The 26934-nt window shown below is 47.2% G+C and overlaps 1 protein-coding gene across 2 annotated transcripts in view; it reads right to left on the bottom strand.

The window, feature by feature from the left end:
* WARS1 (tryptophanyl-tRNA synthetase 1) overlaps positions 1-26934 on the bottom strand; it is a 111596-nt gene that overhangs the window by 51205 nt on the left and 33457 nt on the right. The gene's annotated exons all lie outside the window — the stretch shown is intronic.

The following is a 26934-nucleotide window of genomic DNA, read 5'->3' as shown; positions in this document are numbered from 1 at the left end:
TCTATTCTCTAGCCGCGCCGACAGTCTCTGCTTTGCGACGCCTGCGGTCCCCGCCTGCACTACCTCCGCAGGGAGCCTTTAATGCGGGGGGGGGGGGGGGGGGGGCGCGCTGCTAGTAAGACAGGGGGGCGCTGCGGGGGACACAGAGTTGGCAGTACAAGAGCTGGGCAGGAAAAGCTGTCAGCGCTGGAAAAAAAAGCCCATACAAAGAATGGGCAGCCTGTGATTGGCTGAGCGCTCTCTCAGCCAGTCAGCAATTGGCTGAGAGAGCACTCAGCCAATCACAGGCTGCCCATTCGTTGTATGGGCTTTTTTTTCCAGCTCTGACAGCTCCCGCCTCCCCCTGCCCGGATCTCTCACTGTCCCCCGCAGCATCCCCTGCACGCTGCCTTAGCAGCGCCCCCCACCAGCAGCCCTGTTCTGCAGCTTCCCCCCTGCTCCCCGGGTTTACATGTGATAAATCAAGACGATTTATCACATGTAAAAAATGGCACATCAAGTGCCAATCTTATCAAGCTGCCGGGGAAGCTCAGGGGGAAGTCGGCCTAGTGTATGGGGCGCCTTAACACTTAATATACCAATCCTTTCAAATAAACTGATACTTAGTACAAAACTATCATTGTACAGTAGAAACATATAGGGTTTTGGTCTAACCGTGTATCCAGACATATCAAATTATCCCAATCAAAACAATACATAAATGAAACGACACACACAGCTACAATAATTTAATACTCATTTTTATTAATTTTCTGTTCATTTTTAATTCATTTCAAGTCAAATTTTCTTTTAAATAAATATCAATAAAAAGGCACATTTTTAAATCATTCTTCTTTTCTTCTTTAAGTGCGCCAACAAAGAGACAATCCTTTTCTGGTTTTTTCATTGTACACTATTGTCCTTGGCAGCACCCCTAACAACCAAAATCATAATAACTAATAAATCGTTTATAATTAAAGAATTGGGGCCATTCATGGGTACAATAAGTACCTACCTGTGCAAAAGTAACTTCCCCGTTCCCCTTTCCTCTAAGTATTCTTCTTAGAGATTCCATGGCAGCCATGACACTGGGATATCTTCCCCCTCCTCTAGTTTAGACAGGATGTTTTTCTAGGGACCGCTCCCACCTGGTGGTATATAACCGCACTCCTCCCTTTCTGTCTCCTTACTTAAGTCCCTGGAAAAACACTACAAGGGGAGGGCATTCTGATGGCTGTCATGGGATCTCTAAGAAGAAAAAAATGGTACTTGTGTAGTATCACGGCTCGCATCGCATGCCATCGCATGCCAAATGTTGTGGCATGAGATGGCATGCGATGCGATGCTTCCCGGTTTTTGATGCATTTTTTTAAAAATTTTGATCACAAATGCATCCAAATTAGTAGGAAACATGTGAAAAGCACCCCAAATGCCATTTTTCACACTGTACCACCCCCACTATCAACGCCAACCCGAAGCGTCCCCTCGCGTGCTTCACAGGTGTCCGCGTCCCGTCGCAGGGCTCGCTGCGCTCGCCACATTTTCTATTCTCAACTCCACGCCGACGTGGATAGTGGGGGTATGAAAAGGTCGTAGGACGCGTACCGCCGCTGCTCGCCACGCTTTGGGTTAGCGTTGATAGTGGGGATGGTACAGTGTGTAAAATGGCATTTGGGGTGCATTTAACATGTTTCCTACTAATTTGGATGCATTTGTGATCAAAATCGCATGTGATGCAATTTTTTACTATACGATGCCCATCGTGGGAGCCGTGATACTACACAAGTACCAAAAAAATCAGTGAGTAGAATTTGCTGCTTTCTTCTACAATCCCCATGGCAGCCATAACCCTGGGACATACCAAAGCAGAATAAAGGGTGGGAAACCATAAATGCAACATGATTTACTTAGCAAGAGACCTTGCAAGACAGGATCCCCAAGTGTGTAGCAACATTTAAAGCATAATGTTTAGAGAACGTATGAATAGATCACCAAGGTGTTACTTCACAAATGTCCTTTCTGGAAACCTGAGTCTTCCTGGTCATTGATGGCTAACCTTGACACTCCAGCTGTTGTTGAACGACACATCCCAGCATGCTCTGCATCAGATTTATCAAGGCCAAATAGCAAAACTGAAGCAGAGCATGCTGGGATGTGTACACGTAGTTCAACAACATCTGGAGTGTCAAGGACCTAGGCCATAAAGTCTCCACAGCCCTGGTTGAGTGTGCCTTGATTAAAACCTGAACCTCTCAACCCTCATTTCTTTAGATCAATATAATCAGTAGGGCGGAGTGAAAATGATGAAATAAGTTAGCCTTTCTGAAGTTTAGTATTTTTGTCGATCCTTTATGATGTAATTTACTGAAGTTGATTTCCAGTGAAACCATATTGTGGTCACTGTTCCCTAGGTGCTCAATTACTTTTGTGTTTGTGTATAGGGTGATATTTTTAACTACTTTTTGGACGCCATTTTGTCATGTATAACCTCCATTTTGTATCTGTATAACTTCATTGCTATATAAATGTACTTTACATTAGGATTAGTGTTTTTACAGACATATAGGCACCAGTTAGAAATATAGTTCCATTCTAAGTGCCAGCTGTTTTTTACCCTTGACCTGGTGCGAAAGATATAGTGTGTGGGAAGGGTAGCCAGTGTTTAGGCAAACTGATTATAATAAATATATGTTCCTGCTATCAGTATGTCTGATGGAAACGGTCTAGTAAGCTGTATGGGCTATTGTGTCCATAACTATGTGAATGGGAATCGTGTCATTTTGGATAATTTATATCATGTGAACAGACTGCTAACATCTAGCTTCACAGAATAGGTATAAAGTCTAGAGACTTTTACATAGCAGAAGGTCCTGAAGCTAGGTCTGTCTGCAGCGGACATAGATTTCTAAATCACCTCAGTGTAAGAACTCAGTAGAGTTACTTAAAGAGGGACCCTAAGGACGACTGGACTTTTATTCTTTAAACTACTGATGACAACCATCCGGGACAGATCTTAAAACATCTTAGATAAAAGCTGAGTATTAACTTGTTACTTATTTGCATGTTTTTATTATTGTAGCTTAAATAAATGTTTATCTTTGTTTTGAAATGTCCTGTGTCAGTCTCCATATTTAACACATTGTATCCTAGAACCTGGTCGCTTGAGTTATTACTTTCAACCGACAACATTTGGCGTAGTCGGCAGGATACACACACACCTGCACACGTACGCCACACACACCTGAGCACGAACGCCACACACACACACACACCTGCACACGAACACCACACACACCTGCACAGGAACGCCACACACACACCTGCACACAAACGCCACACACACACACACACACACCTGCACACAAACGCCACACACACACCTGCACACAAACGCCACACACACGTGCACACAAACGCCACACACACACACACACACACACACACCTGCACACAAACGCCACACACACACACCTGCACACAAACGCCACACACACCTGCACACAAACGCCACACACACACACACCTGCACACAAAAGGATTCAGTATTGAATCCCGGCGGTCGGGATCCCGGCGTTCAGAATCCCGACACCGGAATCCCGACAGCCGAAATGCCGACAAGGGGGGGACGTGGATCACCCCCCCCCTTGCGGGCTCGCTGCGCTCGCCACGCAGCGGGCCCGGTGCCTCGCTACGCTCGGCACACTACTTTATTCTCCCTCCAGGGGTGTCGTGGACACCCCAGGAGGGAGAATGTGTAGGCATTTCGGCGCTCGGGATTCCGGCGTCGGGATTCTGAACGCCGGGATCCCGACCGCCGGGATTTTAACTGCATCCCACACAAACGCCACACACACTCACCTGCACACAAACGCCACACACACACACTCACCTACACACAAACGCCCCACACACACCTGCACACGAACCCCCCCCCCCACACACACACACACACACACACACCTGCACACAAACGCCACACACACCTGCACACGACCACATACACACCTGCACACGAATGCCACACACACACACACACACACACCTGCACACGAATGCCACACACACACCTGCACACGAACGCCACACACACACACACAGCTGCACACGAACGCCACACACACACACCTGCACACAAACGCCACACACACACACCTGCACACAAACGCCACACACACACACGCCACACACACCTGCACACAAACGCCACACACACCTGCACACAAACGCCACACACACCTGCACACAAACGCCACACACACCTGCACACAAACGCCACACACACCTGCACACAAACGCCACACACACCTGCACACATACACCACACACACAAATGCCACACACACTCACCTGCACACAAACGCCACACACACACTCACCTGCACATGAACGCCACACACACACTCACCTACACATGAACGCCACACACACCTGCACACAAATGCCACACACACACACCTGCACACAAACGCCACACACACCTGCACACGACCACATACACACCTGCACACGAACGCCACACACACACCTGCACACGAATGCCACACACACCTGCACACGAACACCACGGGAAGCGGTCATCTATTAGAATGAACTTAGGTCTACAGTCATTAGGTCGACCCCACAAGGTCGACCTGACTTAAGGTCGACATGGGCCAAGGTCGACATGACTTAAGGTCGAATTTGCATAAAGGTCGACATGAGGAAGGCCGACTGGTCATAAGGTCGACATGGGTTTTTCACTGTCTTTTTGGGCCGACATGTGCCGACAGGCGGTATTTCATGCCCTACCATCCACTAGGGTGTGGAGGAGGTTATTAAAGCTGTGGCGAGCGAAGCGAGCCACCGTGCCCGAAGCATTGCGAGCGAAGCGAGCAATGCGAGGGTCCGATTCTCATTGCCAACTGTGTCTATGTCGACTGTGTCGACATTCGGGTAAAAAATCAATGAAAAACCCATGTCGACCTTATGACCAGTCGACCTTCCTCATGTCAACCTTTATGCAAATTCGACCTTAAGTCATGTCGACCTTGGCCCATGTTGACCTTAAGTCAGGTCGACCTTCCTGCCAGTCGACCTAGTGGGGTCGACCTAATGACTGTAGACCTAAGTGTGGTCTGACAGATGTACCGATTCCGAACGCCACACACACACACACACCTGCAAACGAACGCCACACACACACACCTGCACACGAACGCCCCCCACACACCTGCACACGAACGCCACACACACACCTGCACACGAATGCCACACACACACACACACACCTGCACACGAATGCCACACACACACCTGCACACGAACGCCACAAACACACACACACACACACCTGCACACGAACGCCACACACACACCTGCACACGAACGCCACACACACACACACACACCTGCACACGAATGCCACACACACACCTGCACACGAATGCCACACACACACACACCTGCACACGAATGCCACACACACACACACCTGCACACGAATGCCACACACACACCTGCACACGAACGCCACACACACACACACCTGCACACGAACGCCACACACACACCTGCACACGAACGCCACACACACACACACACACCTGCACACAAACGCCACAAACACCTGCACACGACCACATACACACCTGCACAAGAATGCCACACACACACCTGCACACGAATGCCACACACACACCTGCACACGAATGCCACACACACACCTGCACACAAACGCCACACACACAAACACACACACCTGCACACGAACGCCACACACACACCTGCACACGAACGCCACACACACACCTGCACACGAACGCCACACACACACACCTGCACACGAACGCCACACACACACACACCTGCACACGAACGCCACACACACACCTGCACACAAACGCCACACACACACACACACCTGCACACAAACGCCACACACACCTGCACACAAACGCCACCCCTGCATATCTATGCCCCTCCACACACCTGCATACGTACGCCACACACACACAAACCTGCATACGTACGCCACACACACCTGCATACGTACACCACACACACCTGCATACGTACGCCACACACACAGCTGCATACTTACGCCACACACGTACGTAACACACACCTGCACACCACACCTGCAAACGTACTTAACACACAACTGCATGCATATGCTACACACACACCTGCATACGTACGCACCCCCCACACACACGCATACATACGCACCTGCATACGTATGTCCCCCCCACACCAGCATACCTACGCCACACACACACACACACACACCTGCACACGTAGGCCACACACACACCTGCACACGTAGGCCACACACACACACACACACCTGCACACGTATGCCACAAACGCACACACCTGCACAGGTACGCCACACACACACACACACACACACACACACACCTGCACCAAACACACACATACCTGCACACGTACTCCAAACACACACACACCTGCATACGTGCGCCACACACTACCTGCATACGTACGCCACACACAACCTGCATACGTGCGCCACACACAACCTGCATACGTGCGCCACACACAACCTGCATACGTGCGCCACACACAACCTGCATACGTGCGCCACACACAACCTGCATACGTGCGCCACACACAACCTGCATACGTGCGCCACACACAACCTGCATACGTGCGCCACACACAACCTGCATACGTGCGCCACACACAACCTGCATACGTGCGCCACACACAACCTGCATACGTGCGCCACACACAACCAGCATATGTGTGCCACACACACACTGCATGTGTGCCACAAACACACAACCTGCATACGTGCGCCACACACACACAACCTGCATAAGTATGTGCCACGCACACACCTGCATACATATGTGCCACGCACATACCTGCATACATATGTGCCACGCGCACACCTGCATACATGCGCCCCCCCCACGCACTCACCTGCATACCTACGCCACACACACCTGCATACGTACGCCCCCCACACACTGTGGAAGTCGAAATTGTACCTCTACGCCATTAAGGTATTACGACCGCCCTCTGCGCAATTCCATTACGCCATTTGCATCTTATTAGCTTAAACGTAACAACCAAGGTCGGACGTGAAACATTAATGGTTAATTCTTAAAGATACTGTATGTTCCCTTTTGTCTCTTTATGGGCCAGATTCTCTAAGCTTCAAAAGTGATACAATGGAGAGTGATAAACAACCAGCCAATCAGCTCCTGCCTGACATTTTTCAAGCACAGTCTGTGACATGGCAGGAAGGAGCTGATTGGCTGGCTGTTTATCACTCTCCATTTTTATCACTTTTGAAGTTTAGAGAATCTGGCCCTATGTTTGTGTGAAACTCTCTGGGCCGTATTCAATGAGAATATTCACTGCGTGCAGCAAATCCTGTTTAGGATTCGCTGCACAGTCGCCACTGCCTGCCGTGTTCCGGAGCCTCGCTGTAACCCCTATTCAACGTCGCTGGGGCTCGCTGCCCCTGATGGCGAGTGTGAATCCCTGCGGTGGACGCCGCAGGGAGCCTGATCACGGTGGTAGGCAGGGAGATGGAAGCCTCCCTGCCTGCCCCAGAATGTATGGGGGGGGGGGAGGTGGGCTCCCAGGTATTCACTGCAAAAATCACTTAGAAAGACGGCGAGAAGTGCACGTTGAATAGGGCGATTCGCTTTCTGACCCAAAAAAAATCACCTTCCAATGCGAAAATAGCACAGATTCGTCGTGAAACAGGGCGAATTATCCTCATTGAATACTGCCCTCTGAGTAAACCCCAATTGCCGTCAACAGTCGCAAAGGTCAGTATAGTAAAACAATCACTATACTGCATATGACCTTACAGATACCTAGTCTGTGTTATAGAATGAATCAGTGTGCTTAAGAAACAAAAGGCTAGAATTCCAGCTCACACCAGTTCTCAGTTTCGCCTCACCCCAAGAACAAAGAAAACAAGCATGCTCTGACGAGATTCCCATGAACAGGAAATCGTACCCGTGATGTGGAGGACCAAAGAAGAGATGCCTAGTCCCTTTACCGCATCCAATGATATTCCATCTTTTCCCCACTCCCCCTTGCTTTAAAGTCTGGCCCCGGGATCGCTCAGGGACACATGTGATCTAAACAGAACACATTCTCAGGATAATGGAGGAAACCTATCCAATCATGGTATCTGCTCTTTTCGACGGTAATTGCATCCTGTGATAGTTCTTATGTGTGTTGGCGGAACCTGCAATTAAATCTGTTGTAGTAATGTCTCTATTCCATGTATAAGCTGCAATATATATATATATATATATATATATATATATATATATATATATACACACACACACACTGTATACCGCGGCAGTTCCCTTTCAGCAGATGAGTGCCAGTCATCCGAGCTCTACAAAGAGGAACAACTTTTACAGTTGTCCCACGTGTCGAGGTACCCGCAATACCATTGATATTATAAGATTACTTTATACTGGTTTCACCACAGGCTGCACAGGAATGTAAGCTCTTTTCTTCACCAGTCACTATATACCGTACCGGTACCGCAGCACCAGCTCCAGATGGAGCCTGCACAAAAGGAGGGCCTAACATTTCAAGAAATTCAGCAACATCTGGATGAGACCTTCTCCTACACACAGGAGCACGTACAGTCCGTTTTATTCAAGGAGGACCATCTGTCTATACAAGCCAATAAGTCGGCAGATGATATATATAATATCCTGCTTAAGCTGCAGAAAAAAGAAATAGATTTTCAGCTGCACGGCTCCACCCTCTCTGACTACTACAGGGCACAGAGAATCCCCCGGGGCTTTCGAGTATCCAATATCCCCACAATAGGGAGAAACAACCCTCAATTTTGTCTAAAGTGGATCTCTATTCTAAATAAATGTAGCCAGGACCTAATGGTCCTGGTTATAGAAGAAGCTGGTCACACCTTACAAACAACTAGATCCAAGATCACTGAGGTGAAGAAGGAACACAAACACCTGCTTCAAGATAAAAAATTACAAGCCCAATGGGAGAAATTGGAGACACAAATAGCCCAACATAAGAAAGATCTAGAAAAGTTTAAAAAGAGAAAGTGGCAAACAGTGGAGGCCGACTATGAGGACGGGAGAGTGTATCGGTGGTTGTCTGGAATGACCCCCCAAAAACCCAGAGGCCGACGCCAACAAAGACCCAGTTGGAGAGACAGACAGGGAAGGGACCAATCCCGCTACACAAGCGACAGCGACTTTTATGTCGACGATTCAGACGAAAACCCATCAACTTCTGCCCTCCCTTTAGGCCGGACCACCCGGGCCAGAACCGGTTGTGCGCACGGCACTGGACCAGAAGAGGGGGCCAAACGAACCGGATCTACAAAACCGTCAAGCAATGCGAACAAAAGGAAACCATAACCTTTAACCTCTCATCACGACCCCTCACAGCAGCTGAAGAGAAAATTCTAAATAGAGGCCTGACATTCATTCCAACTAACCGACACAACCATTTCAAATGGAACACAGAACTACACAAATTTGGGAGATCACTTCGAGTCAAGGAATTCTTTCAGAAAGCACCTACTCCGACCACAGATGTGCATGAAACATTTCTGACCAAACATTTCCATTACTTTTGACCCGCAATCACATAACCCGTCGATTAAAACGTTTACCAAATTAGTTGATGACTCAGTACAAAGATTTGACCTTACCACCAACAAAAAGTGGTCCAACATCAGTAAAGAAGAGTCAGAGGCTTTAAAAACACTGGCCAGTTGTCCAGAAATCACTATACGCCCCGCTGATAAGGGCGGGGGTATAGTGATACAAGACACAAGTAAATACATAGCCCAACTCGATACTCTATTGGCTGATGAAACAACCTATATTAAACTGACGGGCGATCCAACTCGGGTGTTTAAAAAGGAGCTGGATTCGGTTCTAAAATTTGCATACCAACAAGGACTATTCAGCAAGAAAGAATTTTAAACCCTCACTCAAGACCACCCAATAGCTCCTGTAATCTATACTATCCCCAAAATACACAAAGACGCCATAAACCCGCCAGGCAGACCCATAATTTCTGCCCGTGGCTCATTATTCCAACCTATATCACAGTTTTTGGACACATTAATCCAACCTTACATCTCTACTCAAAAAACCTATCTGAAAGACACGACTCAACTCTTGATCAAATTGAAACAACTCGGCAATATTCCCCAGGACGCCACTCTGTGCACAATGGACGTGAAAAATTTATACACCGTGATACCTCATTCACAAGCCATAACAGCCATGAGCACCTTTTTGCACAGAGTTAATTTTTTTGCACTTGACATCCCCTTGTTTTTGGAATTATTACAACTCACACTTACCAAAAACTATTTTTTGCACAATGGACATTATTATTTACAGCTCACTGGGTGCTCTATGGGATCGAATGTTTCCCCCTCCCTTGCAAACGTGTTTATGTTCGAACAGGAGAATGACTTTTTCTTTACAGACAGCAACATCTCTCGACAGGTCATCCTGTATACACGATATATAGATGACCTCTTAATGATATGGTCTGGACCCGAGACATCCCTCAAAAATTTAATTGAAGAAATCAACCAGAGAGAAGGTCCAATAAAATTCACATACTGCCTGGACAAGAAACAAGTGAACTATCTCGATGTATCTATTAAAATCCATCAAGGTACAATCAGTACATCAATATTTCACAAACAAACGGACAGAAACACGTTATTGGAGTACAGCAGCCACCACCCTCCAGCCCTCAAAAGGGGCCTTCCTAAATCACAAATGATTAGAGTGGTGCGCATAACCAGTGAAACTACCCAACTCGCTACTAATTTAGACATTATGCAAAAAAGATTTGCTGATCGGGGATATGATCAGACTATACTAGAAAAACAGAAGAAAGAGGTCCTGGCTATACCGAGGGAAGCCCTATTCAAAACAAAAGAAAGAAAAACATTAGACAAGAAGATCCCCTTTGTGTCTACATTCACACCGGCAACACAATTACTATCCAGGGCGACAAAAGCACTCTGGCCAATCGTCTCAAGCGACAGTACTCTGCCAGCATTCAAGGACAAAACTATCATGCCAAGTTACAAACGGGGAAAAAATCTCAAAGATATATTAGTAAAAACCAATATAACAATTAAACCCAGTCCCACATTATTTGGCATCCAAACCAAAAAACCAGGCTGTTATAGATGCCCTTCTTGCACAACATGCAAGACAATGGAGATGGGCCACAAGTTCGAACATCCTCAAACAGGACAACAATTTAAGATCCGACATGTTCTACATTGTAGGTCACAATCTCTTATATATTTAGCCAGATCTGTCACTCAACCCCTGTGTAGAACGTTCCTGTGTAGAACATTTTCATGTGTATAACGTTCCACCCCCTTGAAATCACCTCCCCCAAGCAGCCAGGGCTACAGTACACGCCCACCATCCACCATTACTCCTGCACATCCCTACCCTCTGCCAGGACCCCCGCGTCCCCCCTCCTGCGTTTCGCGGGACCCCTGCGACTCCCCCGATTCGCGGGACCCCCATGACCCCCCCCCCGCGATTCACGGGACCCCCGCGACCCTCCCGCGAATCACGGGACCCCCGTGAATCGCGGGACCCCCGCGACCCTCCCGTGAATCGCGGGACCCCCGCGACCCCCCCCTCTCCCGCGATTCGCGGGACCCCTGCAACCTCCCCTCCCTCCAGCGATTCGCGGGACCCCCGCGACCCCCCCTCCCGGCATTAAAAGGGCCCCCCGCGACCCCCCCTCCCGCGATTTGCGGATTACCGCCCCCTCCCGTGATTCACGGCACCCCCCCTACTGCGATTTGCGACCCCCCCTCCCGCAATTCGCGCCCCCCCTCTCGCAATTCGCGGAACCCCTCAGCACCTCTCGCGATTTGCGACCGCCCCGTAATTCACACACCACCTCCAGCGCCCCCTCCCGTGATTCGGGGACCGCCCTCTCCCGCGATTCACGCCCCCCTCATGCAATTCACAGCACCCCCCCCCCACACCCCACCTCCTGCGATTCGCAGCCCCCCACGACCACCCCTCCTGCGATTCATGACCCCTCCCGCGATTCACGGACCCCCGCACCACCCCCCAGCGCCCCCCCCCCTTGACTCACGGAACCCCCCGTGCCCCTCCCGCAATTCACGGACCTCCAAAACCCCCCCTCCCGCAATTCACTAACCCCGACAACCCTCCTCCCGCAATTTGCGGACCCCCCTTCCCACGATTCAAGCCCCCCGCACCCCTCCCACGATTTGCGGACCCCCGTCCCCTCCCACTAATCGCGGATCCCCGCACACCATCCCCCCCCTCCCGCAATTTGCAGACCCCCTTCCGGCAATTCCACCCCCCAGCGGACCACCGCAACCCCGCTCCCGCATTTCACGTACCCCCGTGACAATGGGGGATCCTGTACCGCCACAAGCAGGTACCGCCCCTAGGTGGGAAATCCGGCCCTGGCTGCCGCACTGCAGGTTTCCCCACTGCCCTCTGCACCAGCGCCACAACTTTTATCAATGTCTTGCCCACATACCACTATTATCCAGCCTCCTGCTCTCATGCACGCTCACTCCCTCTCAGTGGGAGGAGACGCTCACCCACTGCCGGGAGCTGCATACTGTCCCCCACCCTCCTCCAGTTCTAGGGATGCCCATCGACCATCAATGATTTCAAATAATCGATGGTTTATGGCCGATGTTGAATACTTTTGCCATCAATGTGGGAGGACAAGATGGTTTCCCTACAACGATGGCAAAGGAGAACCGATCAAGTTTCAAATTTTTTTCGGCCACCAAGTTCTGATTGACCCACGGCCTATTCAGTCAGATATAATGGATGACCATCGATAGCTACAACAATCGATGGTTATCCAAGTAATATGTTACTACTATCGATGGCAGGGTGCAAAATCGCCATCAATGCCAACCATCGATGGTGTCTGCACCAATGCCTATCCCTATTCGGCAACAGCCAAAAACCTTTATTACCCCTCATGCCCACACACCTCTATCACTGCCCTGCCTCCTGTTCTCCGGCCCCGTAACTTCCGCCAGTGGGGACCCGCTCACCCTGTGTTGCCCACATTCCCCTATCATGCTTTACCGCCCAGCCTCCTGCTCTCATGCACCCTAACTCCCACCCAGTCGGAGGAGACACTGACTCAGGGCCACCGTCCTGTACTTCTGTGCTGCCACGCTGGACCCTCACCCACTGGCAAAAGCTGCACAGTGTCCACCACCCTCTTTAGTCCCCTGTATGCCCACACACCCCTATCACTACCCAGCTTCCTGCTCTCCTGAACCGTAACTTCCACCACTGGGTAATCGCTGACGCTGTGTTGCCCACATACCCCTATTATGCCTCATATCCCAGCCTCCTGCTCTCATGCACCCTAACTCCCACCCAGTAGGAGGAGACACTGACTCAGGGCCACCGTCCTGTACTCCTGTGCTGCCACGCTGGACCCTCACCCACTGGCAGAAGCTGCAATACAGGGCATCTTTCATACAATTCTAACCATATTTCTCACAATACAAACGTTCACAAATTAAGAGGCGTAGCCCCTTACGCCGGTGTGAAGAGCGCCTGTAGGGCGCGATGAATCACCTAGTACATTATATATACCATCAGATGCCCGTGTGGCAAAATATATGTGGGACAAACAATTAGGACGCCATCCGCCATCATGTCTACGGCAAAGGGGAAACCAGTAGACTAACCCGTTGCTAGGCACTATAGAGAAAATGGACATACAGTATCAGACCTAAAAAGTCAAATCATAGACCATATCCCACCACTAATGAGAGGTGGTGATAGACAAAAACTATTATCCCAAAGAGAATCAGAATGGATATTTAGACTTAATGCCATGGCACCGTCCGGTCTTAACGAGATGATAGCCTGGAATGTATTTTTATAAATTGAAGCTACTAGTGTCTGAGTTTCTGGTGAGATGCACTTGTGTCAGGTTTAATAATTATGTTTAACTGTACATGCTTTTGTAAATGGGGAAAAAGGTGCATACAGTGCTGCTACAACGAATCCCTCAGTATCCTAGTTACAAAATACATACAATAAGCTACCGGTACTTTAAAATAATGCTCAACCTTTTATATGTAATTCACGTCACAATAGTAATTCACAAACGATGGCAGACTGATTTTAATTGTTTTATTGTGCTACACATGTTTTTATATCCAGCGTTTTTTGTTACAGCTGGTCTTCTTAAATGACGAATCTGACAGCGGCAGCAGGGAGACACAATCGCGCTCCGGACAGCGCGAGTTGACAGATCCAGGATAGCGTTGCCAGGTAACCAGCGATACACAGACCCTTCGGCCAATAGGAAGATGTGTCTGGTGGTTGCTGGGGAACAGCCACGCTAGAGCGGAAGAACGTCACTAGCACTTCCGGACCGGCGGACCCCGCACGCAGCAGAGACGCCAGTTAGTTGCACTATCAGTCAGCTATTTAAGGTAAGAAAAGCACACACCTTTATGCACCGCACTTTTTCACAGCACTTTATGCACCTTGGAGGACACACGTCCTGATGAAAAGGCCAGTCGGCCTTGAAACGTCGACATGACGTCCCTGCAATTTATCTTGATGAAATAAACACTGTCATCCTTTTGAATCAAGCCCGCTGAGTGCCACTTTCTTTCTTCCCCTCGGGGGGCTGAAAAATCGAGACTGCATCCACATTTAAGGAGGCACCGCGGCAGTTCCCTTTTTAAAGGAGGCACCGCGGCAGTTCCCTTTCAGCAGAATGCCAGTCATCCGTGAAAATATACATATACACATACATATATACATATACATACATACACATACACACACACACACACATATATATGAAAGACCGCACTCTCACCCAATCAAAACAACAGCGGGGTGCCCAGCAAGGGTGCATGCAAATTGCATGTCCCAAAATGTAGTCCAGAATATCTGCACATAGTTGTGCAGATGCGGAGCACTCTCCGTAATCACAAATCAGCCTTGTGATAAAAGCAAATAAGTATTTTAATCCAACTGGGTCAACACAGTTATATACATCTGAGGAGCATACATACCTCAGATGTATATAACTGTGTTGACCCAGTTGGATTAAAATACTTATTTGCTTTTATCACAAGGCTGATATGTGATTACGGAGAGTGCTCCGCATCTGCACAACTGCGTGCAGATATTCAGGAATATAATATAATACCGTGTTTCCCCGATAATTAGACCTACCCCGATAATAAGCCCTACCCCAGATTGGAACATTTGTCCAAAATAAGCCCTCCCCCGAAAATAAGACCTATAAAAATTTCCCATCGATTTTTTTACAGTTGTTAAAGTGTAGCCCTGCTCACCTCGCCTGTACGGTAATACCGCGGCTCCCGTTCCCAGGGATGCATTGCGGTAGGCGCGGCGTCACGCTGCGCACATCACGCGGCTGCTGAACAGTACAGCACACAGCGCCGACGGATGTTTTGGGGCCATCAATACCGTACCGTACGGAGTTCCGGTAAACAAACAGGTTTGGGGCCATCAAGAATGTGGGGGCATGTGGAAGATGGATGACTGGGTTAAATTTTGAGATGGTGGTCTATTAAAATAAGACCTATGGTCTTTTTTGAGTGAAAAAAAAATATCAGATTCTTACCTGATAATGTGTTTTCTTCTACTCCACCATGGCAGCCATTACAACATGGGTTCCTCCCCCGTGGGTAGTGACAGGAAAGGGAAAAAAAGACACCATCCCCCTATATTAGGGCGCCTCCTCCTTGGCTCAGTGTCTTTTGACTTTTCCAGCTTAAATAAAACACAGTTAGTACATACCAGCATAATACAACACAATTGGGTCGGGAATATATGCTGCCATGGTGGAGTAGAAGAAAACACATTATCAGGTAAGAATCTGATATTTCTTCTACCTCCCCATGGCAGCCATTACAACATGGGTACTATCCCAGCAGTTACCTCACTTGGGAGGGGAAAAAACCATAGGTTAACAACATAAATTTTTCATATATATACACATATAATTTTTTTTTTTTTTTTTTTTTTTTTATATTACCGCACTAAGGACCTTCCTACCAAACTTCGCGTCTGCCGAAGATAGGACATCAATCCGATAGTGCCTGGTAAACGTATGGATGGACGACCACCCTGCTGCTTTACACAGATCTACTGCCGAAGCTGATTCTTTCTCAGCCCACGATGCGGCTACTGCCCTAGTAGAATGTGCTTTGAGCCCCATGGGCGGTTCTTTTCCTCTGATCTCATATGCTTTAATTATGCATAACCTGATCCATCTTGCAATTGTGGCCTTTGAGGCCATATGACCCTTGTTTCTTCCACTTGTAAGCACAAATAGATTCTTTGCCTTACGAAAACTCTTGACTCTTTCCGTATAAACAGTCAATGCCCTTACTAGGTCTAGCTTATTTAATCGGTCTTCTTTCTCATTCCCTGGATTCATACATAACGAAGGCAATACTATTTCCTGATTAAGATGAAATTCCGATACTACCTTCGGCAAAAACTTAGGATTTGTACGTAACACGACTTTATCACTAAAAAAATTCAAAAATGGCTCCTCCGCCCATAACGCCTGCAGCTCGGACACCCTCCTTGCTGAGGTAATTGCTACTAAAAAAACAACTTTCCAGGTAAGAAGACTTAGATTAATTTCTTCCAGTGGTTCGAATGGCTCAGCTGCCAACACCCCCAATACTAGATTCAAGTCCCATGGTGCCATTGTTGCCCTGACTCTTGGTCTTATTTTCTTGGCTGCCTGAAAAAAACGGCGTACAAACTTATTGTCAGCAATTCTACGATCCATCATTGCTCCAAGCGCTGCCACCTGTACTTTAAGCGTGTTGACTGCTAGTTTCATTTGTAACCCTTTTTGCAAAAACTCCAAAATAGAAGAAATTTTCTTCGGAATCATTTGATTCTCACGACACCAAAAAATGTATTTCCTCCACACTTTATAATAGGACTTTGAGGTTGAAGCTTTCCTTGCTTTCAGAAGTGTGTTTATAACATTCTTTGAAAAACCTTCACTTCTTAAAGAGTTGACCTCAACCGCCAGGCCGTCAGCCTCCAGGCCTCCGGCTGCGCCTGACGTACTCGGCCTTGTATCAGAAGGTCCGGTGTTGATGGGAGTGTCCATGGTTCGTCTACCGCCATCTGGAGGACTTTGTTGAACCAAGCTCTCCTTGGCCAAAAAGGTAATATTGCCAGAACTTCTGTCTTCTCTCTCTGGATCTTCCTGAGTAATTTTGCAATGATCGGGAAAGGTGGGAACACATATGCCCTTGCCATGTTCCAAGTGGCCGTCAGCGCATCTATCTGTGATGCTTGAGGTTCCTGAAACCTTGAGAAAAAAACTGGAACCTTCCTGTTGGCTGCTGTCGCCATAAGGTCCACTTGTGGGACCCACCACCTGCTTGTTAATGCTGCAAACACTTCGTTGTTGAGCTCCCATTCGCCTGGCTGACATCTTTTCCTGCTCAGCTCGTCCGCGATTTGGTTCTCTTTTCCCGCAAGAAAGACTGCTATGATTGATGGGACTTTGGTTTCTGCCCATTCAAACAACTCTGTTACACCCTTCATAAGTTGACGACTTCTTGTGCCCCCTTGTCGATTGACATAAGACACTACTGACTGGTTGTCGGACCTCACCACAACTTCTTTTCCGACCAGTTCTTCCTGAAAGAACTGACAAGCCAGCACTACCGCCTTCATTTCTCTCAAGTTTGAATGCGCCTCTCGCCAAACTCTTGACCACTCGCCTTGGGCCACCTTTTGTCCGCAGGTCGCCCCCCATCCTGATTGACTGGCGTCCGTAGTCACTATGACTTGTTCGATTGTTGCGAACGACTTGCCTCTCTTTAGGCGGTTCTCGTCCGCCCACCATTCTAGGTCTGACCTTGCGGCCTTTGTTAGGACGATCCTTTGTGAAAGATCCTTGCTCTTTCCGTCCCATTGCGCCAGGAATGCGTTTTGTAATTTCCTTGTGTGCCACCTGGCCCACTGTACTGTATCTAGTGCCGCTGCCATGAGGCCTAGCACTGTCATACAGTCCTTTGATGACACCACCATTCTTTTGGACATTGCTCTTGCCTGGTTCACAATTTTGTTCCTTCTTTCTTCTGTCAGTTTTACTGTCATTCTTTGAGTGTTTATCACCACCCCTAAGTACTTTATTTGTTGAGTCGGAGTCAAATGGCTTTTCTCCCCATTGATTAGCCACCCATGCTCCTTTAGACACTGGATAACTTTTTCTGTGTCCCTTCTCGCCGCTTCTTCCAATTTTGCGACTACCAGAATATCGTCTAGATATGGCCAAAGGGTAACACCTTCTTTCCTTAGTTTTGCTATTACCACTACTAAGACCTTGGAGAAGGTCCTTGGCGACGTGGCCAGGCCGAATGGTAGTGCCGTGAATTGGTAACAAACGCCTTGTATACAGAATCTCAGGAACTTTTGGTGTTTCCAGAAAATGGGGACGTGTAGGTAGGCATCTTTTAAATCTATAGATGTCATATAGTCTCCTTGCCTGAGATCCGGAAGAATTGATCTGATTGACTCCATTTTGAATGGTCTGACTATCACAAATTGGTTTAATTTCCTTAAGTCCAATATGGTTCGAAAACCTCCTGTGGCCTTCTTTACTATAAAGAATCTGGAGAACCACCCGATCTGTCTTTGATCGCTTGGCACAACTTCGACCACCTTTTGTTGTAACATTAGGTCTAAACTTGAGAACAGCGCTTCTCGTTCTTCTTTTTCTCTGGGGACTGGTGATTCCAGAAAACACCTCCCCGGATACTTTGAAAACTCTATTTTGTATCCTGTGTGTGTTATCTCTAACACCCACTGGTCTGTGGTGGTTTGTTGCCAGACCTGGTGAAATTGCAATAGTCTGGCCCCTACCACCGGAGTCCTGGCGTCATTGACTATCCTTCTGGAACGTGGACTTATTGTCCTTTCCTCTTTGGGTCCGAAAATTCATCCTTGAATTCCACGACCCTCTTCTGAATGCTCTCCCCGGCCTATAGGCCCTTGTATCTCTATAGTCTTGCGGCTGAAACCTGCCAAACCTGCCGGTGGTATTCTTTTTTGCCACCTTGTCCTGGGGCAGCCATACTGACTTGCCCCCTGAAATCTTTGTGATTAACTCATCCAGCTGCTTCCCAAACAAGTAGTTCCCTTGGAACGGTAAAGAGATCAATTTGTTTTTTGACTGGACATCAGCTGCCCAAGGCTTCAGCCACAGCGCCCGTCTAACTACAGCTGTAGTTGCTGCTGCCCTGGCCGCTAAACGTATCGAATCCATGGAAGCCTCGCACATGAACTCAATGGCCAGCTGGATATCCTGGATACTTTTTAGTAAATCAGACCTCCTGATACCGTCCAACAAATCTGCCTCCAATTGGTGGCACCAACCTCTAGCCACTCTTGACGTGACCGCCATAGCAGCTGCCGGTTTTAAGGACGCACCCATCATAAGGTGTTGTTTCCTTAACCCCAATTCTATTTTTCTGTCCATGGGGTCCTTAAAGATATTCGCTTCTTCGAGCGGAAGCGTAGTCTTTTTAGACAGGCGTGCAACTGCTGCATCTACCTTAGGGGATTCATCCCAAGATTGGACCTGATCCTTTGGAAAAGGGTACATTTTCCCTACTTTTAAAGGAACCGTGACCCTTTTGTCAGGCACTTTCCATTCCTCTGCTATCACCTCCTTTAAAGACTGGGATAAAGGAAATGTTTTCCCCTTTTTTTTTTTTCTTTAAATAATAGTTCTTGAAGATTCAAATCCTCTTGTGGGTCTTCTATATTAAGGGCTGTATGGATCAACGTGAGCAAATTGTCCACCATATCTGGATTAAAATCTTCATCAGATTTATCCAACCCTGTATCATCCTCATCGTCAATACTCTGACTTAACATAGGCTCCTTAGCTGGCCCTTCTATTGCATCATCAGAGTCCTCACTTAAGACTGCATGCTTCCTTTTGGCCGTTATTTTAACCAAATCCTCCTTGGTTACAAAGGAACCTGCGAGTGCACTTCTAAGCATCTCCACCAGGCTTGCCATCTGCGCCGGGGGCAGAATCTGAGGCGATTTACATCCATCGCAAATATTGCCCACATGCTTTTCTGGCAGCAAAAGATCACATAAACTGCACTTAGGCACATTGACTTTTTTTGGTTTAGCCTTGGACTCCTTGTCCTTGCTTGACTCTGATCTACAACACAATAAAAATAAAAAATATTTTACCCTCAGAAAAAAATCCCTGCAAGCTATACACCAACAATCACAGGGAAACAGGCTTACCCTGACTTTTTAACAGACTGCCGTTTTTCCTCCTCCATGGTATCAGGGGCGCAGCACTAGCAATAACAAAAACCAGAGTGAATCCACCATATGGAAAACACATTTCACTCCTCCTGCATAATGAGTGATCCTACCTGCACCACTTTCCAACACTAGGTAACAGCTGAAAACACAATACACAGCCGCACTTCTCCGCAATAATGCTAACCTATCAACACATAACAGAAAATACATATGAGCCCAGCGCTCCTTTAAGTGGTGCAGTGGAGGGATAGGTAAGCGAAAAAAATATACCGTTGGTGGTATAGTGCTTACCGGCGTCTCCGCGTCCTCGTGCGTTCACACAGAACGCTGTCCCCCGACTTCCGCCACACTCCGGCGGAAGTCGTCACTCTTATGCGCCGCCGCCGCCTGATGACGTCCGCCCGCTTTCCCTATGGATGAACGCAGGCCCGGCGTGACGCGCGCTCCAACCTGCCGATGTGCCACGCCGGGGACGCCGCCGCTTGTAGCTCACCCTGGGGGTCGCATGCAGCACCTGGAGCCGATGCTCCCAGAGGCCAGCTCCACCTCTCCTCCGCTTGCCAGAACGCCGCAGCGGTGGCTTGGGAGATATCTGCACTTCACAGGGTAAGCCCTCACACCTTCACTACCCCGGAAAGGGAAAAAAAAGACACTGAGCCAAGGAGGAGGCGCCCTAATATAGGGGGATGGTGTCTTTTTTTCCCTTTCCTGTCACTACCCACGGGGGAGGAACCCATGTTGTAATGGCTGCCATGGGGAGGTAGAAGAAAAATAAGACAGTGTCTTATTATCGGGGAAACACGGTATATATATATATATATATATATATATATATATATATATATATATATATATATATATATATATATATATTTTTTTTTTTTTTATTTTTTTTTTTTGCTACACTGTACCCCCCCTGTCTACTTTAGACTTCAATATATAAGGCACGGGGTCAGATCCGTGATCACCACATAACCAATGTCTGGGTGTATTATTTCTTTATAATCAAGCAAGCGTCTCAAAACGCTTTATCAGCTGTAATCGTAATCAGTGTGCAATACGACTGATGGAATTGGTGAGCTGATTGTGTACTTAAGGTTATAAAGTAATATTAATTTCATAAACTCTTATTGAGAGTCTAGTTCGCAGATGCGTTTGTATAGTACGTTTTAATAGCCGTGCGGCTGCATTAGACATTATATAAAGGGTATAGCTTTAATTCCTATATAGCAGGGAACAGGTTAATCTTGTAAGGAATCTGTACAATAGAGCCAGCAGCCTCTATTCATATGCAAATGTGGTTTACAACCATTCACATTGTTTGTGAAAGGGGAGAGACATGAAATCAAGAAGCACAAAGATGATGAATGTTTAATGTTATAATGCACAAAATCAGAGAACCCTCTGAAAGGTGGTCAGAGGAAACTTTGTAAGTTTCCATTGGTGTCCCGGAGAGTGGAAGTGGATAGGGAATAGCCCTATCAGGGGTGTATGTAAGGGTATAAGGGAGGAGGGAGTGTATAAGGGGGTATAGGGAAGTAAGTATCCTTGATGGGTAAGGTATACAGGGTGGGGGGGGGGGGGGAGGGTGGGCTAGGGAAGGTAGATTGCAGGAAAACGTTCTATTGAAAGGTACATTACTGAAAGGAGCACTAGTGACTAAACAAAGAATAATATGGAAAGGCACTGTCACTAAAAAGTTGAAATACAGCACGTTTAAAATAAATGTAAAACTGGTTTGAATGGTAAATTTTCTGTATTGGAATGTTCGTGGGTTGAACGATAGTATAAAAAGAACCACTGTAATGTCACAAGTTAAAAAATATGATGCACAAATAATATGTTTAAGTGAAACACATTTATGTGGAGGTAAGGAGGGATTATTAAAAAGGCAGTGGATTGGCGCGCCATATCACTCCACATTTACAAATTGCGCACGAGGGGTATCGGTCCTGATACACAAAAATGTCCCATTCTTATTGAATAGGAAGGAAATAGATAGGTATGGAAGATATGCGTTTTTGGAGGGTGAAGTTAACAGAATTAAAGTGTGTATATTAGCAATATATATTCCCCCACCATTTCAGTATGCAGTGCTAGAACGGGCAAGTTCAATTTGCGGCCAAGATAACAGATGCAGAAGTGATCTGCCTGGGTAATATGAATAATGTGATGAACCCTAGGATTGATAAATGGAATAGAGCAAGTGGTGGAGGAAGTAGGGGGAATAGAGGCCTTGACGGATTTATAAGTGCAATAGGATGTCGAGATGTATGGCGTGAAAAGAATCCAGAAAAACTGTCCTACACATGCTACTCCAGGTCTTTGGAGGCCCTGTCCCGTATAGACTTGATATTTACAGATGATAAAATGTTCCAAAGGATAGGGAAAGTAGAAATACTGCCACATGGGATATCAGACCATTCACCCATACTGGTACAGATGGAGGTACAGGAAAAGAAAGGATGTAAACCCTGGAAGTGCCACCCAGTGTGGATAGAACAAATGGGAACTGGCATAGAATTGGAAAGGGAATGGGACATGTATTTTCAAGAAAATCAAAATTCGACACCTCAGGCGACTGTATGGAATGCAGGAAAAGCAGTTATCAGAGGGACATTAATTAAAAGAATAGCCCAAATAAAAAAAACACCAGACAAAAAAAGACAGGAGCTGCAAGACCAAAATAATAAATACCAGATCCAGTACTGGCTGAATAAAACGGAGCAAAATAAATTAGAATGGACCCAATCAAATGAAGTATGGCTAAGGGAGATAAGAGAGGAGATAGTAAGGCAACAAGGTTCAGGACCCACTATAGGTATTTAAATGAGGATAGGCCTGGGAGCTACCTGGCCAAATTAGTTAAGAAACATATAACTAAGATACAGGTAGATCAGGGTAACATGGTAGAAAATGCACAGGTCTTTGTCGACTACTATAGGGAATTGTACTCCTCAACACTCGAATATGAGGATATGCAAATCAGGCAATTCCTGGAGTATATTCAACTTCCTAAGATAACAAGGGAACAAAGAGAAAGGCTGGAGGAAGAAATAACGGTAGAGGAAATTCAACTGGCAATTAAACATCTTCCTAATGGGAAGGCCTCGGGGTGCGACGGCTTACCGGCCGAAATCTTTAAAAAACATCAGGAGAAAATGACACCCTGGATGAGGGCACTATTTAATGGAAGCCTAACAGCAGGTAAACTGCCCGAATCTATGGAGGAAGCTCTGATAGTGGTAATCCCTAAGGAGGGCAAAGACCTGTGCAAGACCAAATCATATAGACCAATATCATTGATAAACGTAGATGCTAAGAACCTAGCAAAAGTCCTGGCCCACAGGTTAGAGAGTATAGTAGATGAGGTCATCCACCCGGACCAATCGGGATTCCGCAGGGGGAGGTGTACGAGCGATAACATCAGAAGGCTATACACTAACTTACAATTAGAACAAATGCAGGAAAATGGGACGGCCATAGTGGCATTAGACGCAGCTAAGGCGTACGACAGTATCGAATGGAGGTATCTGTGGTTAGTCTTAGAAATATATGGAATGGGCCCGAACTTTATACAATGGGTTAAATTGCTATATAAGAACCCCAGAGCCAGGGCCCAAATAAATGGATATTGTACGGAGCCATTTGACCTTGCCAGGGGGACAAGGAAGGGGTGCCCACTGTCCCCTGCCTTGTTCAACATGGCACTGGAACCACTAGCATGCACCCTGATGGAGACAGAAGAGTTAAGGGGAATTGAGATCGGAGGAGGGCATAGAGAAATCATATCTATGTATGCTGATGATATGCTGGTATACTTAAGGAATTATGGAACTGAAATTCCGGCCCTCCTAGAAATAGTGGAGAAATTTGGCAGATACTCCGGATTAAAAATAAACTGGGGGAAGTCGAATGTAATACCAGGTAGGGGAAGGTGCCAGGAACTAAGGCAGAGGACGGATGGCTTGAGGTGGGCAGATGAAACCAGATACTTGGGGATCAATATTACAAATAGAACAGAAAACTTCATAAAAAACAACATAGAGCCATTCACCAAATTTTACCAGGAAAAGGCTCGATCATGGGTAATACTACCGCTAACTATGACGGGGAAAGTTAACCTAACAAAGATGGTAATTTTACCAAAATTACTATATATAATTCAGAATTCTCCAGTATACTTACCAAAAAGTTTGTTCAAAAGGATAGAAAGTATACCAACATCACTGATATGGGGAGGAAGTAGGGTCAGAATAGAAAGTGAAATCTTGAACAAACCTAAGAAAGAGGGAGGCCTTGGCCTACCGAACTTCTATAAATATTACATGGCCGCACAGGCAACCCAGCTTCAAGGGTGGATAAACAAACAGGATAATTATGTAGTGAATAGGTTAATAGCACAAACATACGGAGTGCTGACCCCAAGACAAAGCCTAGTAATAGGAAATATTAAAAAAGCCCATAACCCAATAATAAAGCAAGCCAAGAAAGTGTGGGAAGGGGTGAATAAAAAAGGGATTTTTGTAAGAACTTACCGTTCGAATCCCTTTCTCTGATATGGTCCTAGTGACACAGCTCAACATTGGGATGTAGGAGGGTCCGTAGGAGCCAGGCACCTATCCTTAAGCTTTTGGAGGGTAGGCTCCTCCCTTCTGCATCCCAGACTCCTCAGTTCAATCTTTCAAAGCCACTGGAATACATTAACTCAGTACAAAAACCTGCACATATCATATGCACAATTTCAAAAATAACTTTTCAACCATATAGAACATGAAACATCATGAACACTGGCATACTTACTGAGCGTAAGGAAGGGATCGCTGTGTCACCAGGACCATATAAGAGAAGTGGATTCGGACGGTAAGTTCTTACAAAAATCCCTTTTTCTCTTTCAATGGTCCTGGTGACACAGCTCAACATTGGGACGTTCCAGAGCCGGTCCTTTGGGTGGGTACACTCAGGTCTGCAGCTCTCATCACTGCTCGCCCGAATGATGCGTCCTCCGACACGAACTCATGGAACCTATAGAATTTGGCAATAGTGTGAAGAGATGACCAAGTGGCGGCCCTGCAAACCTGCTCAGCTGTGGCCCCATGTCTAACCGCCCAAGAGGTGGCGACCGACCTGGTGGTATGCGCATTAATCCTGGCCGGCACAGGCCTACCAACCTTAGCATATGCAAAGGCAATGACAGAACGCAACCACCTAGCAATGGTCTGCTTAGAGGCAGGCCAACCAATCTTGTGCACATCATACAAGACTAGCAAAGTGTCAAGTCTTCCTGACACCCTTCACCCTGTCCACATAAATGCGCAACATCCAAATTCCTCAATTTGTCCCTTTTTCTTGAACCCTCTGGGGGTTGAAACACAGGCAGAACTATCTCCTGATTCAGATGAAAAGCAGAGACTACTTTTGGCAAACATTGGGGTACTGTTCGAAGAACAGCCCTGTCATCATGAAAAATAAGAAAAGGAGACTTGCATGACAATGCTCCCAACTCTGATACTCTCTTTGCTGACGCAACAACCAACAAAAATACAAGCTTCCATGCAAGGAACTTAAGGTCAGCCGACCTCAGCGGCTCAAAGGGCGCCTTTTGAAGACACTCCAGTACCAGCGATAAATCCCATGGAGCCACTGGTTGCTTGTAGGTAGGTTTCAATCGTGAAACCCCTTGCAGGAAAGTTTGCACCTCCAGTGGCAAAGCTATCCTTTTCTGGAAATAAATCGACAAGGCCGATATCTGTACCTTGAGTGATTGAAGGCTTAACCCAGACGAAAAACCATCCTGCAAAAACTCCAACAATTTTGAAAGTTGAAACCGCGATGTATGCGACTTCTGCCTTTCACACCACCTAATATAGGTCTTCCAGACCCTATAATAGTTTGCTGAAGACACTGACTTCCTAGCTTTTACCATGGTGTTAACCACAGCCTCCGAGAAACCCTTGTTCTTCAAGATAGCGGTTTCAATAGCCAAGCCGTCAAATTTAGCCGAGCTGAACCCATGTGTAAGAACGGCCCTTGGTTTAACAGATCTGACCTCAGAGGTAGACGCCACGAGTCCACAGACAATCTCTGAAGCCTCGAGTACCAGGACCTCCTTGGCCAATCCGGGGCTACTAGAATCACCGGAATTCCTTGGGACTGGATTCTTTTCCATACTCCCGCCAGCATTGGAAACGGCGGAAAGGCATAAAGCAGATTCCCCTCCCAGGGAATAGTCATTGGATCCACTGCTTCGGCCCGTGGATCTCTTGTCCTGGCATAAAACCTGGGCACCTGATGATTTAACCTCAATGCCATCAGGTCCACCTCCGGAGTTCCCCACTTCAGTGTAATCTGATGAAACACCTGTGGGTTCAGGCTCCATTCCCCTTCTAGCAGCTCCTCCCTGCTCAGGAAATCGGCCTCGATATTCTCCACCCCCGGGATGAATATCGCTGACAACGCTGGAACATTCTGTTCCGCTCACAAGAAGATCCGGGAAACCTCCCACATGGCCAGCTTGCTCCCTGATGATTCAGGTACGCCACAGCCGTGGCGTTGTCGGTCTGAATCCTTAAAGGAAGACCCTGCA

This window comes from Crinia signifera, chromosome 12 (assembly GCF_055691185.1).
Source record: "Crinia signifera chromosome 12, ASM5569118v1, whole genome shotgun sequence".
Taxonomy (NCBI): domain Eukaryota; kingdom Metazoa; phylum Chordata; class Amphibia; order Anura; family Myobatrachidae; genus Crinia; species Crinia signifera.
This window is presented reverse-complemented; position numbering and strand designations above follow the sequence as displayed.